The sequence below is a fragment of the Anabrus simplex genome, chromosome 1 (assembly GCF_040414725.1).
Source record: "Anabrus simplex isolate iqAnaSimp1 chromosome 1, ASM4041472v1, whole genome shotgun sequence".
Classification (NCBI taxonomy): Eukaryota; Metazoa; Arthropoda; class Insecta; order Orthoptera; family Tettigoniidae; genus Anabrus; species Anabrus simplex.
In genome coordinates, this window is record NC_090265.1 from 67,932,463 (window position 1) to 67,953,204 (window position 20,742).

Below are 20,742 nucleotides of genomic sequence, written 5' to 3' on the forward strand. Positions count from 1 at the left end.
TCTCCCAACCTCCTCTCTTAACGCATTGGTGCAGGTAGACAACATGCTACAAGACTGTTGTGATTGAAATGGACACAGTGGCGATGTATAGCATTACACACCTCTCCTTTTTGGTACTGGAGTGGCTTTCCGCACTACACCTTCACTCCCTCTCCTCCTTTTCAGTACTGGAGTGGGGCAGTGTTGCTTGTTTAAGTCAGGACACAATTTCTGTGGATGCGTGTACATGCAAATGAGTTTCGATTTGAACATTTTATTTTGCTAGTTGCTTTTACGTTGCACCTATACAGGTAGGTCTTATGGCGACGATGAGAGAGGAAAGGCCTAGGAATGGGAAGGAATCGGCCGTGGCCTTAAGTAAGGTACAGCCCCCGCATTTGCCTGGCGTGAAAATGGGGAAACCACGGAAAACCATTTTCAGGGCTGCCGAAAGTAGAGTTCGAATCCACTATCTCCCGGATGCGAGCTCACAGCTGCGCGCTCCTAACCGCACGGCGAACTCGCCCGGTGAACATTATTATTATTATTATTATTATTATTATTATTATTATTATTATTATTATTATTATTATTATTATTATTATTATATACCCGAGCTTGTTACTCGTTATGTTTGTTTTATTTTATTATCAACATTTACTTTAACTCATCTATTGGCAGTGCAGGTGACAAATAAGAAATACGGTACTGTGTAGTGGCGAGTGGAGTCGTCCTCGCACAGAATTTAGTGTAACGCGGTAATACGTACGGCCTCATTAACCTTGACCTTATCCGTAGACTTGTCTCCAGCTTTCCTTATCGGCTTCTTCTCTTCTCTCTCGGAAGTCATCTAAACAAAATTGTGTACAAATGTTATGCATTGACATTCACGTCACGTAGGATTGAATAAGACCTAGGGCTTATGTGTTTCCGAATTATTATTATTATTATTATTATTATTATTATTATTATTATTATTATTATTATTATTATTATTATTATTATTATTATTTAGAATTTACTTTACGTCCCACCGACACAGACGGATCTTATGGCGACGATGGAATAGGAAAGGCCTAGGAGTGGGCAGGAATCGACCGTGGCCTTAATTAAGGTACAGCCCCAGTATTTGCCTGCTATGAAAATAGAAATAGCGCTGCCGGCAGAGGGGTTCGAACCCACTATCTCCCGAATGCAAGCTGATAATTACGTGACCCAAGGTGCGTGGCCACTTGCTCGGTATTATTATTATTATTATTATTATTATTATTATTATTATTATTATTATTATTATTATTATTATTTAATAATTGGAAGACTAAAATGTATGTATTAATCCAGTTCTTTTAAAAATGCAAGATCTTTGTTAAAAATTCTCTATCAACTCTTATGTTCAAATCATTCAAACTCGTTAGGCTTTCTCAGCCGTGAAGTTACCAGCGTTTCGCCCTATTGTTGCAGTGGGCTCTTCAGTTGGATCGCTACACTTATCCAAGACGCTGGAGGCTAGTGCTCACTTGAGACACCACTGCGAACCTCCTATGTAGGACAATGCAGTGACGGTGCACTAGCGGGAGTATGTACCTCCACGTACGTTTCTTATGTTTCTTACTGGAATATGTAATAGGCCTACTGCCTAATGTTAAAAGTAAAATAATTTTTTAAGCTCATGCCCTAGTGCGAAGTTTCGAGCATAATGCATTTTCTACACCTCTACCATACATAGATGGCAAGCTCACAGCTGCGCGACCCTAACCGCACGGCCAGCTCGCTGGGTCGTTCAAATTACAATACAGTACATGCTTTTGTTACAGTCGGTCATGCCTTCCAGCTTATTTTTCTGTCTGCAGTTCCGTCTGACGTAAAGCATCTACAAACCGCAATTCACTTTAACATTACAACGCCTTCTGCTTCCTGTCTTCTCATTTATTCATGTGACTGTGTGGAAGCTGCTGAAGTATGGGTGATGCTCGGAGCTCGACTAGTGCGTCTGGATGTTACGAAAGGTGATTCTCGTAGGACCGGTTGTAATAGCACTTTCTGGCCTCCGTGGCTCAGGCGGCAGCGCGCCGACCTCTCACCGCTGGGTGCCGTGGTTCAAATCCCGGTCACTCTATGTACGAGTTGTGCTGGACAAAGCGGAGACGGGACAGGTTTTCCCTGGCATATTTCATTCCAGCAACACTCCAACGTCATTTCATTTCGTCTGTCAGTCTTAATCATTGCCCCAGAGGAGTGCGACAGGCTTCGGCAGCCGGCACAATTTCTATCCTCGTCGCTAGAAGGGGGCTTCATTCATTCCATTCCTGACCCGGTCGAATGACTGGAAATAGGCTGTAGATGTTCTATAGCAGCACAACCTTTGGTGGGGCTTTTTGAGGACCGAACCAGCCTCCTGGCTGAAAATGAACCGTTCCCTTTATGCAGTAAATATCTTCGTTATAGATTTTGAAGGAGAATCGTGTATGCTTACTTTGGCAAGGTCGTAGCTTCACGTCGCACCGACAGGTCGTAGCGACGATGGGACAGGAAAGGGCTGGGTGTAAGAAGGAAGAGGCCGTAGCCTTAATTCAAGTACAGTCTCGTGTGGGAAACAGCGGAAAACATCTTCTGCTCTGCCGACAGTGAGGTTCGAACCCACTATCTCCCGATTGCAAGCTCACAACTGCGCGCCCCTAACCGCCGGTCAACTCGCTCCGTCGTTTAAATTACAATACAGTAGATTTTGTTACAGTCAGTCAGTCAGTCAGTCAGTCAGTCATGTCGTTGGTCGAGTCTCGTTGGTGGAAATAAATTTCACTATTAGAATGTTGGCCGGCAGGGTAGAGAGGTGGTGGTTTACAATTTGTAATCACTAGATTCCGTGCCAAAACCTGGATTAAATTCCAAACCTCTCCGTAATGTTCGTATGCCGTGAGAGCAAATGACGCTGTTAATCGTCCGTCGCATGAAGTCTTGAGTAGACTCATTGGTGTTATTCGACAGAAGTAGGGTATGTATGCGCTGACACCGGGTTTCACACTTTTCCTACATCATCGTCGTCGTCGTGCAGGTCCCCCACGGGAGTCAAATGGATATAGGCTTCTTTAGATGCCTCGGCGCTTCCCGTTGCCCGTCTCAGTATACATTGAGGCCCTTACTAGTGTAGGCCATGGTTGTTATTTGTAACGCAAGTCGTTTAGTAGGCATGTCCACTTCTCTACATAAAATTGTGCTGCGGAGAAAAGTATAAGTCCTCATGGTCTACCAGAATATATTAATCGTGTACACATGTATTTGTTAATAATCGATAATCATATCCAGCATATCCAGTTTTTTTTGCCCAGAAAGCTACGCAATGGGTTGTATTTTAAAAATAATTTGAGTAAAGCTCCCGGTAAAGTAAAATGTTATGTAAATCTCACCTATCCACTACGGCTCACGTTTACTGCACGCCACCACAAAATGTGTTGGTTTTGGTAAAGAACACTCACATTTTGGATCCAGAAAGTGAACTATGCGTCGGTACCTGTGTATTGCATGTGAAGAATGGCGCCTTTTAGCCAAGATGAACGTCTATTTGTGTACTAATTAGTTAGCCGTCCTTTCACATGAAAGGAGATTATTATTATTATTATTATTATTATTATTATTATTATTATTATTGGAGTCGGCACTTGATACGAATTTGACCATATTTTACGGCCAGTCGTCCTTCCTTACACCAAACGTACGTGTGTGTGTGTGTGTGTTAATATACAGAGTGTAACATTAACGAACTACCAAACTTTCAGAACAGGTCCCTCACACGTAGAAGAAGAAAATATGGTATATGGACAAGGGTCCGAAAACGCTTTATTTCCATGTTAGAACTCATTTTCTACAATTCTACATAGTACATTAATCATGGGAAAACAGGAATAGAACGTACCAGCATACCACATGAAACACTTTCTTATATGAAATGTTCCAAATGCCCTCCGTTAGCATTGATACATAAATCAACCCGCCGCATCAGTGTGTCCGGAATTCAATGTGTCTAACCATCGTCGCCTTCCTGTACTTCGCTTACCCTCCAGGACAGTGTCCATTATTTTCCTAGGTATCCAATCCTCCGCCTCAGGTGACCTTACCACCGAAGAGTTTATGCGTACAGCTTCATCCATCAAGTTTCTTCGTATTTGTAACTTAAAAACTTTTGTCTCCTTTATGAGTGAAGTTATATGTCAATCCTATTGTTTTGCAACTATGGTCTAGAAATTAACCTTTCCTGTTTGGTTCTCATTGTGCTCCCATTCAGCTTTTCGTAATAAAGTGTTACATGCCTTGTTCTTCGAGATAAATTTAACCACTACAAGTGTTTCACTTCATATGTTTCTGTATGAATGTTACTTTCTGGAGTTACCGTATGTATTAATAGTTACACATACTGTATTTTTTTAAACTGTTCAGTGTTTCGGACACAGATAAGGAAATAAATAAATTTGGTAGAGTACTGAACTGCTACGTCCGGCTCCGTGACTGAATGAACAACGTACGCCTACAGGTCTTCGGTTCAGAGGACTCTAGGTTCAATTCCCGGCCGGCCGGGGATTTCAAATTCACATAATTGCCGACCCCAAGAACAATTGGGGGGGGGATGGCAGGGAGAAGAAGAAGAAGAATGAACTGCTACATACATCTAAGACACGATGAACCCCAGGGGTTATTAAAAGAAAAACCTTCATATTTGTTTTCCAAAAAGACTAGACTACGTACACTTATTGACTGAAATCAGATTATCTACAGGAAGCTTTAGTCTTTCTCGCCATGTAGCCTGAAATAAAACAATGCAAGGTTACTTTAAAAAATGCTTTAATTGCAAATGATTATAATGTATTAATATACAGAAGTGTGACAATTTGTGTGTGGAATTATTACGCAGGACCTGACGAAATGCCTCTAAGCAAGGCTAGAGAGGTACTGTGAGGCCGATTTGTTTACGCAATGGAAAGAAATGTCAGTTCAGCTGTTGCTAGGGATCAGCTGATGCGGATCCCTGTGCTACGCGCAGTGATACCAACAGTTGCGCGTGAAACTATTTCTGAATAATTATTGACGATTTGAAGGGAGATCTGTGTCCATGTGTTTCTTAAGAAGAGCGGGAATTTAAGTACATTTTCACAGTTACTTTAACTGAAATAATTATTTCCTTTATTAAATCATTCAGCCTAGAACGTACATCAATTTGCCTTTCACACTTTTTCTTGTTTTTTCGTGGTCTTAAATCATTTAATAATTTCTTGGCTTTCAGGTGTTGTTTGCCGATGTACGTCAACAAGAGGATAGTTGGTCTTTCCTGAAATAAAAGCACCACACACACACACACACACACACACACACACACACACACACACACACACACAAGTGCACGCGCGCGCAGAGTGGTTGTGGTGGTGGTGATTATTGTTTTAACCATCCTCGAGATAGAGAGAGAGAGAGAGAGAGAGAGAAAGGCATTAAAAATATAAAATATATACTGCCCGATATATATTAATTTACTGGTGTATATGGTATTCAGTGTGCCAGTATATGAAATGTTAAACAGTGAAAGGTCGTAGGGCGCAGTGTTATGGTCTGGGGAATGTTCCTTTGGTTTTCTCTGGATCCCATCATCTATGGGAAGGCACTCTTGATCAATTTGGTTATGAATCCATCCTTGGCAATCACATCTGCCCATTCATGATGATTGTCTTTCCTTGGGAGGATGGGGCAGCATAATAATGTGCCTTGCCACACTGCTATAAGAGTCCAGAAGTGGCTGAAGAGCACAATCAAGACTTCAGAGTTCTTCCATGGCCCCCAAACAGCCTTGATCTCAATCAAATTGGACATCTGTGAGACCACCTTGAATCGCCTTGTTCGTGTCTGTCTCCTCCGCCATGCACACTTCGACAGTTGTGGGATGCACTGCAGACAGCATAGCTTCAGATACCCATGGAGGCCTATCAGCTCCTGACTGAGTCACTGGCAGCATGTCTAGCTGCTGTCCATGCTGCGAAGGGCAGTTACTCTGAATACCTACTAGCTGGTGATTGTATCTGGTACTATAATTAACAGGCATTTATTTCACAGTTAATCCCAAGATACTTGTACCTATAAAAATACATCCGTAAGCTACTAGTTAGCATGATAGGTCTGACTTCAGACAGCTTATTGCAGGGATATAGTTTTCATGAAAATGAAGTATTTTCTGACTTAAAGACTGAATTTTGGGGGGTTGAGTTGGTGTCTTGTGTTTCAAGTTTTTTGTCTTTATATTTAGGCCTATATGCAACATTTATGATGTGTAAGTCAATTGATGGAAAAGAAAAAAAAAATCAGGTTTCATGATAATGCATTGCAAATGCATTAAAAAATCTTTTAAGTTGCTGAATGTGCTTGACTTCAGGCAGGACCATGAAATATGCTTCTTGCCCTGGCTATTATTTAGTCTCCTCTTAACATTAAACCATGTTCTCTTTTAAAATTAGTTTTAAATTTTCAATACTTTCAGTTCACTATTATGCAGCAGCGGCTGCTGAGGGGAACTGGCGGAGGGGCACACTACTTTTTCACAAATTTACGTTCTTACTAAGCACACATGAGTAAAGAAATGCATACCCGGATACACACCACACAATGTTAAATACTTGATCATTTCTCACCTACTTCACTGCCATCTTCATTTTAAGAGAAACTGTGGAATGAAATGTTGGTGTCCATTCGAAGAAGGCAGCGATCCAGACTCTTCATCACCCTAAGTACACTGACTGACAGAGCAAATGCAACACCAAGAAGGAGTGGTCAGAACTTTATGCCAATTGCAGGGTAGACTGACGTCACTGAGGTATGCTCATGATGTGAAATGCGCCGCTGTGCTGCGCACGTAGCGAACGATAAATGGGACACGGCGTTGGCGAATGGCCCACTTCGTACCGTGATTTCTCAGCCGACAGTCATTGTAGAACGTGTTGTCGTGTGCCACAGGACACGTATATAGCTAAGAATGCCAGGCCGCCGTCAACGGAGGCATTTCCAGCAGACAGACGACTTTACGAGGGGTATGGTGATCGGGCTGAGAAGGGCAGGTTGGTCGCTTCGTCAAATCGCAGCCGATACCCATAGGGATGTGTCCACGGTGCAGCGCCTGTGGCGAAGATGGTTGGCGCAGGGACATGTGGCACGTGCGAGGGGTCCAGGCGCAGCCCGAGTGACGTCAGCACGCGAGGATCGGCGCATCCGCCGCCAAGCGGTGGCAGCCCCGCACGCCACGTCAACCGCCATTCTTCAGCATGTGCAAGATACCCTGGCTGTTCCAATATCGACCAGAACAATTTCCCGTCGATTGGTTGAAGGAGGCCTGCACTCCCGGCGTCCGCTCAGAAGACTACCATTGACTCCACAGCATAGACGTGCACGCCTGGCATGGTGCCGGGCTAGAGCGACTTGGATGAGGGAATGGCGGAACGTCGTGTTCTCCGATGAGTCACGCTTCTGTTCTGTCAGTGATAGTCACCGCAGACGAGTGTGGCGTCGGCGTCGAGAAAGGTCAAATCCGGCAGTAACTGTGGAGCGCCCTACCGCTAGACAACGCGGCATCATGGTTTGGGGCGCTATTGCGTATGATTCCACGTCACCTCTAGTGCGTATTCAAGGCACGTTAAATGCCCACCGCTACGTGCAGCATGTGCTGCGGCCAGTGGCACTCCCGTACCTTCAGGGGCTGCCCAATGCTCTGTTTCAGCAGGATAATGCCCGCCCACACACTGCTCGCATCTCCCAACAGGCTCTACGAGGTGTACAGATGCTTCCGTGGCCAGCGTACTCTCCGGATCTCTCACCAATCGAACACGTGTGGGATCTCATTGGACGCCGTTTGCAAACTCTGCCCCAGCCTCGTACGGACGACCAACTGTGGCAAATGGTTGACAGAGAATGGAGAACCATCCCTCAGGACACCATCCGCACTCTTATTGACTCTGTACCTCGACGTGTTTCTGCGTGCATCGCCGCTCGCGGTGGTCCTACATCCTCCTGAGTCGATGCCGTGCGCATTGTGTAATCTGCATATCGGTTTGAAATAAACATCAATTATTCGTCCGTGCCGTCTCTGTTTTTTCCCCAACTTTCATCCCTTTCGAACCACTCCTTCTTGGTGTTGCATTTGCTCTGTCAGTCAGTGTATTTTGAACTATTTAAATGTACAGTACCTGCTGTCACTAAAGTATCTTAAACTATTTAAATGTAAAGCACCTACTGTCATTAAAGTATCTTGAACTATTTAAATGTACAGCACCTACTGTCACTAAAGTATCTTGAACTATTTAAATGTACAGCACCTACTGTCACTAATGTATCTTGAACTATTTCAGTGTGCCTACTGCCACTGAAGTCTATCTGAAATACGTTCACAGCGCTATATACATTATGGAACTACCGTTGGATGGCCTTGTAATAAAGAAGTTCATTCAAATTACTGTACCGACTGATAGGCCTTCTAGTGAGTCTACAGGACGAATGAAGTACAGTCTACTCGCTCTGGCCACACAAATGAATACGGTAGAACCTTGTTCAACGACCGCAGTGTTATCCCTTTATTTAAACACGAATTCCATTCTTCTATGCCTTAAATTCACAAACTTAGAAATGACTTTATCGTCAAAGTCAGGCATATCGTAAATAAGGTCTTTCGCAATAGAAATCATTGCCAGAGCAGATACCGTAGTCGTTCTTCGGTCATTGTGTTGCGTAAACATGTCTTAATACGAGCCAGTGTCGAAAAACAGCGCTCTGCTTCGGCTGTGGACATGGGTGTTGTCACAATTATCCTGAGATGCTTTAGCGTTTCTTTGAACGTTGATTTCAGATTATTTTCTAAAATAAAAGCAAGAAGTGGTAGAGCTCCTTTGACTTGCCTGAAATCTGTCCGTTTATAAATCACTTCTAATTCCGTCTTTAGCCTTTCTTTCTGCAACATTGGATAATGTAACACAGTAGAATTTAATACATTTTGTGGAAAGTTTATAGAAAATTTGTCAAATGAATCTGAGTACAGTAGTGTTGCAGCTTCAATGTACCCAGTAAATGCAAACCTATCATGCACCTGATTCATTACTACGTCACATACTTCTTTCGCTGCAATGGTCCTTGTGTCACTTACTCTACGTCTTTTATCGGAATTATTGTAGTCCGTGAGATCACATGAAATTGTATCTATTTCTTCACGTTGTTGTGCTACGCACTTTGCGAAGTCAGAAATAGCCTTTTTTATTTGGACTGAATCTGTTTCGCGTTTTTGTAGCTGATTGTACAAAATGTCAACATGCGGCATTAATTTGTGAAAAATAGACAACCAGAACATGAATATGGTATCCTCAAGAGCACGTCGCAGTCCACTGGCTTCATTTACGCTAACAGACGTTTTACCTTCTTCTTCTATTCTACGAAAGCACTCGATCAGTTTATCTCTATTCTCATAAACTATATTCACCGTACGAATGTTGTAGTTCCAGCGAGTAGTGATTGTCCGAGGGAGTCTAGTCTTCATTATTTCATTCAAGAGGTCACTTCTGTGAGACGAGTTGGAAAAAAAGTTGGAATTGCGGACAGGTTACAGAAAAATAATTTGACTTGGGGATTGTACGAACAAGCCTTCTGCATTGTCAAATTTAGCTGGTGTCCATAACAATGAATGAAATGTGCATTAGGGTAGTGTACTTTCAATTTCGCCTGCACACCCCCTGTCCTTCCGCTCATTACGCTGGCTCCGTCATAACTCTGACAAATAAGTTTATGTGGTGTGTCCCTTAATATGGGATTAATTTGCTCTAACAGACATTGACTCAATCCATCCGCTGTCCTGTCGGTTGGATTCATGAACCCCCAGAATCTTTCATGGACGTGACCCTCTAATGCATATCGAAAAACAAGTACCAATTGGCATTTGTTTGAAACATCCGTTTGTTTCATCTGCTTCTATTGTAACGAATTGGGATTCCCCAATTTCTGAAGAAATTTGTTCCCTGCACACATTCAACATACAATCAAGAAGCTCGTTCTGAATGGTGTTTGAAGTGCCTTTAAATACAGAAGCTTTGGCCAGGTGTTCTTTCATAGCAACGTCTATTTCAGCCGTAAAATTAATGAGACCTTTGAAAATTCCAGGATTTAGAGAATTTTCTGTCTCATCATGGCCACGGAGTGCCACTTCACATACGCCACAGAATTTTATGCACTGAATAATTCTGCGTAATATGTGCCTATTTTTCCTAACCTGATCATTGTGTTTGTTAACGGATTGGCGATAAGCAGAATCCAGTTGAGTCACTATATTAACTTTCCCTAGCACAGCTAATTCCATGCATGAATTGATATGTTGGGAGGAACTTTCGTGTTTTTTAATTTTTTCTTTCAAGTGTTTGAGATCTGTTACTCCGGTTTTCGTCCTCGTCTGGTCATGTCCGAATAACATGCACGGAAAACAGAAAAACGCATTCCTTGAATCACAGCCACACAACCACTCGTATCCTGTATACACCCCTGGCTGGAATCTACGTCGATATTCACGCCCTTTATATTGTCCTACTTGCTCTAGTTGTAAATGAGGCGTTGGTCGACCGAGTGTCTTTATCTCAGTCTTTTCCGTTAGGGACAGTTGAGAAAAAGGTCTATTTAAAATATTACTCACAGAATTCATTGTACGTAGCCTAGATATTAATCATACCTGTGTGATATACCTTAAGAGACTCTTCATAGGGATTCTCTATGTCCGCACACAAAACACGACAGATTTACTTTTAATGACACCACACTAAATATTACAAGATAGGATACTGACTAATTTCATTAGCCAGTACAGCATGTTTATCAGATTGCAGATGACAGACTTGGAACACGATGTTCTGCTCGGCGCGATAAGCCTTCGCGTATTTTCGTAATCGTAGCGGGCTGGCTTCGGTAATGACCCAATCTCCCATTCAGTGCATGTTAAAAATTAGTTAGTTCCACGCATGCGTGAACGAAAACTACGTAAGAAAGAGTCAGCAGCTAAGGGCACAGGGCCCAGCATGACCGGCCAGCGTAGAGCCCGCCGGAGGAAGCAAAGTACGTGTATGATGAAAACATTGACGCTCTAGCTGCATGCGGCGCCTAATATCAAAACTGAATGTATCACCATTCAAATTGCCAGTATTTATAAAACCATGCATTAACAGTTACTTAGCTGGAGGGGCACGTGCCCCTCTGCCCTTTAGAACGAGCCGCTACTGCTATTATGATTGCCCAAGTTATTATAGACTGCCACAAACTTTGTGTGCAGCAAAAAAAAATTCAAGATATCTCTATTGCAAATTATTCACAGGTGTTCTGTTGCATTAATGTCAAGTTAACTTCCTTGCCACTCTTTGTGAAGTTTGGCAAGCAGCCAAATCTTGCTTAATTAGTTAGTAGTGGCTCTTTACAAAATTTATAAGGTACAGTACTCACAATAAAAATAGGTTAAATAAGTAACCACCTCTTATAAAGTTACTTTTAGCCTACTTTTGTCCCTTGAAGTTATCGATCTTTTATTGTATGCAATGTTATTTTTGGCTCATATTTGTATCAAATGTAAGCCTCCATGGCTCAGGCGGCAGTGCACTGTCCTTTCACTGCTGGGTTCCGTGGTTCAACTCCCGGTCACTCCATGTGAGATTTGTGCTGGACAAAGCAGAGGCGGGACAGGTTTTCTCTGGGTATTCCGGTTTGCCCAGTCATATTCCATTCCAGCAGCACTCTCCAATATTATTTCATTTCATCAGTCATTCATTAATCATTGCCCCAGAGGAGTGCGACAGGCTTTGGCAGCCGGCACAATTCCTGTCCTTGCCGCTAGATGGGGCTTCATTCATTCCATTCCTGACCCGGTCGAATGACTGGAAACAGGCTGTGGATTTTCATTTCATTTGTATCAAATGTAATATTACTTGGAAAGGATTTTAACTCCTTTCAAGTTCAGAAACATCTCTTGGGGGCGTTATGAGGAGCTCCCACATGCTTTCATGTAGCTCTTTTTCAAATAGAAATTTTAACATTCCTGCTGATAATACGTATACAGTATTTCTCTCATAAACTGCTACTTAGAGGGGGGCACATCTATGTCACTGTGCTCAGTGCTCTTTCTGGAAAAGACTGAGGAAATGATGTAAAAACACCAATATCCACCAGCCTTAATACTAATACTTGGGTAGAAATGGGTAATTATGTCACTCACTCCTGTAGTTGCTACCGAAATGTGGTATTTGGGGTTTTGCATCTTTATAATGTGTGTTTATTGAAGCTTGGATTTTCTTCCATAGCAGTATGTCGAATTCTGTTCAACATTTTTGCACCTGATGCCATCAGCTTGCCTGTATTGCAATTCTTTGGAAAGAATGCCTTCATGTGGCATCAAATATAGCAATTTTAGCTGGACCAGAGTCATGCTGTACAATAGGCCAACATTCCAAGGTGCAGTTAGCACCAAAATTTATTATGAGTTGTACCTGTACCACTTATTTCTCTTTAGCGCAAATTTCTTTTTTCTTCAGTCTATATGTCTAGTGTTGTAAGCTAGAGACAGTGGCGGTGATAAGGACCCTGCAGACTCCGCAAGGTGGGGGAGTCCATGGCTTGTGAGGGGCCTATGACTGTTTCTTACTTCGGTAGCTGAAGAGTGATTTTACATATTGATAAAGCTACAGCACACAACACAGTATTATTTATATTAGAGAGGGTTATTCCAAACTTTGGCCATCATAGTGCAGAGCCTCTTTCATCAATAGGAGTATAGTAGTTATTTCTGAAAGAATCTGGGTTTCCCAGCCTGTTCCAATAATAAGCATCGCTTGCTGCCTCTCTCAACAATCAACAAGGCTTTTGAAGTAATTAGCTGGTTCTGAGACCCCAGTAGACAGCGAAGATGCAATAACAAACTCATCCTCCTTATCTAAACTCTAAATACTGAAGTTTCGAGCCTGTTTATAACTCTCAGCAGTCAGTGTAGCTAATTAGGCCTATGATGGACAGTTGAGTTGTAAATTGTTTGGTCCTAGCAGGATTATTTCTTAATATTGTGACAGTCAGCATATTTTGGTTACTATGGAATATGTATTTCTTGTGTTCATACCATATAAGTGTATTATTTTAATTCCTTTGGATTTGAAAACTAAATTGTGTAACATATTATTATTATTATTATTATTATTATTATTATTATTATTATTAGCATTGTTGCTGTTCATTATAATAATATACAACATTGCACCACAAAATAAACTTGTAACGTTCCTTATCAGGAAACGATGGGGCCCATTTTAAATTTTTGCAGGAGGGTAATTAAGGTACAGCCCCAGCATTTGCCTGGTGTGAAAATGGGAAACCATGGAAAACCATCTTCAGGGCTGCCGACAGTGGGATTCAAACCCACTATCTCCCGGATGCAAGCTCATAGCTGCACGCCCTTAACTGCACGGCCAACTCGCCCGGTGGAGCACTTTTACCAGTGTGTTTGAGGTGCTAAACTCTCAAGGGAGGAAAGAATGTCATTACAGCTCACACATATGTACAGCAGTCCATTCCGCAGCACAAACCTTGTCTCACTTTCAGCGCTGCTGAACTACTGAGCAGTAAAAGTTGGTAGTGCCGAAAAGAGGGACATTTGAACTATGCACTGACTCTGTCATATTCAGTTTAACTAAAATTAAGTGCTCCTTGAAAGGCACCACCACTGTATTCATTGATATTTAGGAAGCCCTTTTTGCAGCTGACGACTAACTTCCCTCTTCAGTATTTAAATATGCTATCATTATTCATGTGACGGTATAAAGACAGCAGTGGGAATTCATTTGAAATGTATTATTTTATTGAAAATTTTTTTCTTACTCAGGAGTTTATCCTCGAATTTCACATTATCCGCTAATTTTGTCGAAATGACATAGCTTCTCAGCTAAGATCATATATGATTTGTTTGGAGGCAATACCGTTTTTCTTAACCTTTGTATTAGGTTGTAATTATCCCTCGGGTTTGCCTCCCAGTATTTCTGTGTCACCTTTCATATGTATGGAAAATCTATGCACATTTTTTGAAGTGTTTAAATAATGATGCAAGTTTACTGTACCTCTGTGTTTGGTTTAATTTCTATATTTGTTTATGTAGAATGGGACTAGCCCTCATTTTAGTCCACATGCATCGACGGATTAGGGTTTCTGTAGGTTTGAATTTAGTGATTAAATTCTTTTAGCACACTGCACATGCCTGCAGGCATGCCTAATTTCCCTTTGTAAAGGTCTTTCAATTTTTGAGTTTCTGACTGTATCTTAAAAAAAAAAAAAAAAAAAAAAAAAAGTTGCAATCCAAGGGCATTTATCCTCTCCATTTTCTTTCATAGCAAAAGGCTACATTCCATTACCTCTCAGTGTTCCTTGCCGCTTCCCATATCCGTTCCGTAGTTGTCATGTTTCCTAACTTGTTTATACACAGTTCAAAAAAATTAGGGGAACATGTTTTTGAACATATGCCATGCTCCAGAAAACAATACCTCACACCCTCGTATATTACCAACTAAACCTTTATTCTTTACCGTTGAAGTAGGCCTATACAAAAGAACATAAATGGATTCACGTTTATTTTCAGAACACAAACGGAAATGTCCAAATAGGGGTTAAAACAAAATGATAAGTCCTCCAGGGCGGATTTTTCTCACAGTTGGAGAGCTTCAGTATGGTGTATGTCCTCCACGAGCATTTATCACAGCTTGGCACCTACGTGCCTGTTCGAGGTATTGGAGAGTCTCTGAAGGAACAGGATGCCTACGAACACTTCTGTCAAGCCTATCCCACACATGCTCGATGGGATTAAGGTCAGACTCACTGCTGGCCATTCCATCTCTTGGATGTCCAGTTCTTGCAAGACAGCTCTGGTGATGCACGCTACATGAGCCCTGGCATTGTCGTGCATGAGTACGAATTCAGAAACACCGTATGCAGCAACCAACACATGCTGTAGCAGTATCTGCACGATGTACCCCGCAGCAGTATGATTACCACGGACGACGACAAGATCCGTACGGTCATCAATACTGATGCCTCCCACACCATCACAGAGCCTTGTCCGAATCGGTCGCCTTCTTGGACAACATTTGGCATGAACTGCTCACCACTGCGTCTCCATACACATTGACGTCCATCATGCTGTGTCAGGGGAAATCTGGACTCATCTATGAGCAACACAGGTTTCCATTGGCGAAGTTACCAGTTGTTGTGGGTACGGGCAAACAGAAGGTGAGCTGCGCGATGTTGCTGCGTTAAACGGAGCACTTGAACAGGACATCTGGGTCGTAAGGACACTACTCTTAACCTGTTCCTTACTGTCTGGTCAGACACCGTGACTCCAGTGACCCTCCTGAGGTCTTGTTGCAGTTCTCTGGCAGTTGCTGAACGACGCCGCAACTCACAGATGGTAAGCTATCGGTCATCCTGTGGGGTTGTCATGCATCCACGACCTTGTCCAACCCTCCTTGTGAACTCTCCTGTCTCATTGTAGCGATTCCACAAGTGTTGAATAACTGACGGAGAGAGATTGAGATCCACAGCAACACAACGAAAAGTCCATTCTTCCTGGATCAAAGTGATGGCCCTTGCAACTTGAACCTTGTTAAGATATCTCGTGGGATATGCTGGTTTATGTACAATGTGCTCAAATGACCACAGTAGTCTGTATACCTCACAACGACACATGGACGCACTGCTATTCACATTGTTTTGAGGGGTCATCTGACATTTTAATGCATGGCTACGCCTACAGATGGAGTATAACTTCAATTTTACATACCCTGAGTAGGTAATGTCTCAAGGTATGCTGTACGACCATTGGAACCTCATCTACCAAATTAACATTCACATACCAGACGTTACAAAACATGTTCCCGAATTTTTTTTAACTGTGTATTTTGTGCTGCAGTTCTTTTGGCGAATCTAAGTTTTTTATTAAGTTTAAAATTTCATTCTTTATTATAATTATTATTTGTGTAATCAGCCAATTACAGTTACAGTTCATTAACCATCATCTAGTACTATGGGGTGAAGTACACTCAAAACATCTTCACCAGGTATTTTATGATCTGGTGCAGATTTCGTGGCTGGCTCAGTGATAAGAACTTTTTCCGATCATCTAGTCCAATTCTGCTGAGAACGTGCCCCCAGGAGACATATCTCTTGTAGGAAGATATGTATGTTTACAGGCTTGTGGGCTTTCTCTCCAGATGCTAGTAATCTACTATGAACATTTGATGCATGTAAATTACTCACTCCCCTTTCCCCCAATTGTAACTCAAGTCTACAACAATGATTGTGGAACTTAGTTTGCTTTTTTTAAAATTGTGATCGGTTGATCATCAGAAGATTAATGGCCATATTTAATTCCTGAACACAATGTAATTTTATGAGACAGCAGTGAAGTAGGAGTTTGAGCATAAAAGACAAACATTTAAAAGTTGTAATCATTAATCTTAACTATTGTAATACCATAGTATTAGGAGATCAATTTAGAATGTTGATATTTAAATAGTCAAAATGTAGAACATGTAAAAACAAATTTCTTTTAAGAACGACAGTGTAAAAGATGTGTGTAAATGAAACTGATGGTAGGGTGTCCACACCAGTAACATATGGATTCAGGACCTTTTGATGCTACAATAATATTTGAGGATAGTGTATTAATAACACAACAAAATAATATTTCTTGTTCTTCAAGTGCCATATCTGGTCCTGCAGACATTGGTGATCACTCTGGAGAAGGTACCCCTTTCTTTAACTGATTTGAACGGGTTGTTGTTAATGCCAGTCCAGTCTTTAATGTTTTGGTGCCATGACATCTGTGGTCTACCAGTTCGTTGCTTGCCTTCTATCTTGCCTTTTATATCAGGTGGAGTAGGTTGTACTTTCTACTTTGTAGAACATGGCGTGTTTGGATGATGTTTGCCAGTTCTTGCTCTGTTGCTCTGTTCTAGCTCTCTTTAACACTTCATTATTTGTTATGAAATCTGTCCAGGGTATTGTGAGCATTCACACTTCAAAGGCCTCTAATCTCTTCATGGTGTAAGTTTAGGGAGTCTAGGTCTCTACTCCACAAAACAGTGTTGATCAAATGTAACATTTCATTGCCTTTTGCCTGAGTTTGAGGTTTAGTTTATCATCACATAAAATGACCTCATCGTTTGGAAAGTTGATCTAGAAATCTCAGTGTAGTGTCTGATCTCTATTTCAGGGTCCAGATTGTCTGTTATAGTGCTCCCAAGGTGAACTGGCTTACTCATTCTATGTATTGATTATTATTTAGTGAAATGGAGGTACCTTCTTGGTTGCTTCTGCTAAATACCATGAACTTGGTTTTTGTGGTATCCACTGAGATGAATTCTTTTGAGTAGTCCTTGAAGACATTCTATGTTGTCACATATAATTAGGGTGTCATCTGCACATCTAATATTGTTTGACCGAGCTCGATAGCTGCAGTCACTTAAATGCGGCCAGTATCCAGTATTCGGGAGATGGTGGGTTCGAACCCCACTGTCGGCAGCTCTGAAGATGATTTTCCATGGTTTCCCATTTTCACACCAGGCAAATGCTGGGGCTATACCTTAATTAAGGCCACGGCCGCTCCCTTCCCACTCCTAGCTCTTTCCTGACCCATCATCGCCCTAAGACCTATTTGTGTTGGTGCGACGTAAAGCAACTCGTAAAAAAATATATTGTTTGAGACTCCAGTTTCGTGCAAGGCTTATTTGAATTTGTGATCAGTATAGACACTGAATAGAAGCTGCGCAAGTATGCAAAACTTGGCTTACTCCTATTTTGATACATATCTCTGAAGTTCTTGTTCAACAGATTTTGACTGTAGCTCGCTGGTTCCAGCGAAGTTTTTGTACGATGCGGATATTTTTTATGTTCAACCATTTCTGCTGAAAAATCTGTATCACGTTTTAATGTTTGATTCTTTTGAATGTCTCCTGATAGTCAGTGAAACAAACAAATATATTCTTGTTATTTTGGGCTAAATCATGTGGAATAAATTATACAAAATATCAAAAACAGGCATTGACGTTTCGATTGACCTATGTCAATCTTCATCAGGACAACTGTCAAAAGAAATATCACTGGTCGTTAAGATGTGCTCTCTATGCTGCGGACTATTGTTGGTCTCTAAGTGAAGCAGTTACGGAGAACTAAGCTGTGCTAAGATGTTTTCGTATTTCTATTGCTTCTCTTACAATTCTAAAACTATTGTGTTTTCACTTTGGCCAGTACTTTGTATCTTTGAACATGGCATTGTGGCCAGGTGACAAGGCATGATCTTCTAATGCTGACTTATTTGGTTGGTTAAGTAGAATGCATCTGTCATGTTCCTTGGTGTGTGTGGATACCGATCTTGAGGTTTGTCCATTGTAAACTTCACAAGTGTATGGAATCTTGTAAACACCGGGATGTTGTAGTTTTGGTATCCGATCTTTAGTTGGTCCAGGAAGTTGCTTTTGCTTGCAGAGAATCCTGGCTACATGATCAGTTGTACCCTGAATATACGGCACATACGCTGTACCCCGTACCCTAGAATTAAGCTTATGAAACATTTTTTGTATCAGGTACATGTCCCTAGAAATCCTTTTTAAATGATTGCTTCTTCCTTTCACAGACCACTTCCTTTTTAATATCTCTACAAAACCAAGCTTGGCATTCAGCTTGCAAAATCTTTTAAGAGAAGTTCCCACTGAAGAACAGTCCAATCTAATAGGAACCACAGCTTTCTGCAAAAAGTGTTGAACTTACTTTATTTAAGACTTGTTTACAGACAGTGGTAAAAAACACCTTAAGATTTTAACAAATACTGACCTATATTTTATATGTTGCTACATACAATGATGAGATCTTTCTTTGAAGATCTGCATTCAACTATAATCCATTAATGACAGATCTCATCACCACAATGTATTTTTATACATGTAGAATGTGTGTTATGGAAGTTGTGTGTTTCATGGTGGTGGTTTTTGACTGGACTGCATAGTTTTTAATTTAAGATTCATGTGTAATAATGTGATAAATTTTGATACGAGCAGATAGACGGGACCAGATACCAAGAATATCCAGTGTCTTTCAAAGCCTAAATATGGATCCTTGTTCTCTTTTTTGTTTTTTTAACTTTGATGGCTGAAGATGTCCTCCAATGAGGACAAAATATGTACCATAATTTAATGTTATTCTGAACAGAATAAATTTAATTTGTACTGTAAAGATGGAATTCTCCTAAAAGTACCATAACACTTGTTAAGGTCGACAGTACGAGCTAAAATAGAATTTTATTTCTTTTAATCTATTTATTAAAAGAGTACTAGAAACTGCTTTGGCAAATCCGTCCGTCCTTTCTACTGGACCAGGAGGAGTGTAATAGCAGAAGGGATGGAGAAAGGAGGAAAGACCTGGACAGAGATCAGGACGATGGCGCAGAACAGAGTCCGGTGGCGGAAGTTCATTGATGCCCTATGCTCCACTTAGGAGATACAGGAAATAAGTCAAAAAGTTTCTACTGGACCAATTTCCTTCATTTTTGTTTTTTCTTTCTGGAATTACCTGCCGGTGAATCATGAGACGTTGATTGGTCTCTAACTTCAGCCAACTTTGAGTAATCATATAATAAAATCATTAAATGATCACTCCAATAATTGCAGACGAAGGCTCACCCTAACCCGCAATACATTCAGTACTTAGCAGGTTGATAAGCGACAAGCACTTTCATTAATATTCTGGTATATGTGTTTTTCATCCTTAGTTATGTATTTGCATGCAGCCATGTTTGATTACTACCTGTTAAGCTAGAAAGTATACACTTTCTCTGATCACGGAAGAATACTCTTCTCTGCTAGATACTCTTTGATTCTCTAACCTTTCCCAGGTTCCAAATATATTCAACAGATGGCAGAGCATTCCTAATATTGTGTGCTGTTAAGAGAAAAATTCTACATAAAAACAGACCCCATCATGGCATACGTCTTAGGCATTGTCTGGCTCTATGGCTAAATGGTTAGCGTGCTGGCCTTTGGTAACAGGGGTCTCGGGTTCGATTCCTGGCAGGATCACGGAATTTTAACCGTAGTTGGTTAATTCCACTGTCACGGAGGCTGCGAATATTTGCCATCTTCATCATCATTTCATCCTCATCATGACGCGCAGGTCACCTACGGGTGTAAAATCAAAAGGCCTGCACCTGGCAAGCCAAACATGTCTGCGGACACTCCTGGCCCTAAAAGCCATATGCCAGTTCATTTTTTTCTTAGACATTATCTGGGAACACCTATCAAAGGATAACCTAGCTACATTAAAAAGAGTGAAGGCCATTTATCTTTAGAAAGTTCTCCGCCTGGCATGAAACACTCTAAAAAATATTGTATTGAATAGGTGGAAATAAATATTAAATATTTTCCTATATACATTTTATGACACTTTCAATACGGACAAAAAATGAATTTCATCACTTGTAATGAAACACTCTTTCGAGAGCTCACAAGACAATAGAAGAACTGTGATTAAAAATACCATTGCTTTCTATAATGCAATACTAAGCTTTACATCAAGAACTGCAGGGAAAAAAGTGAACATGTGATAGATTTTTACCAAACAGACAGCATGATGACGTCAGAATGGATGAATTCTGACTGTGAACTGCGACGTATCATAACGTGCTTCTTATTAAATGTTCATAAA

General features: G+C 41.2%; 1 protein-coding gene across 1 annotated transcript in view; it reads left to right on the top strand.

The window, feature by feature from the left end:
- The window catches only part of Klp98A (kinesin-like protein 98A), a 471,801-nt gene that overhangs the window by 194,541 nt on the left and 256,518 nt on the right, over positions 1–20,742 (top strand). The window lies entirely within an intron of this gene.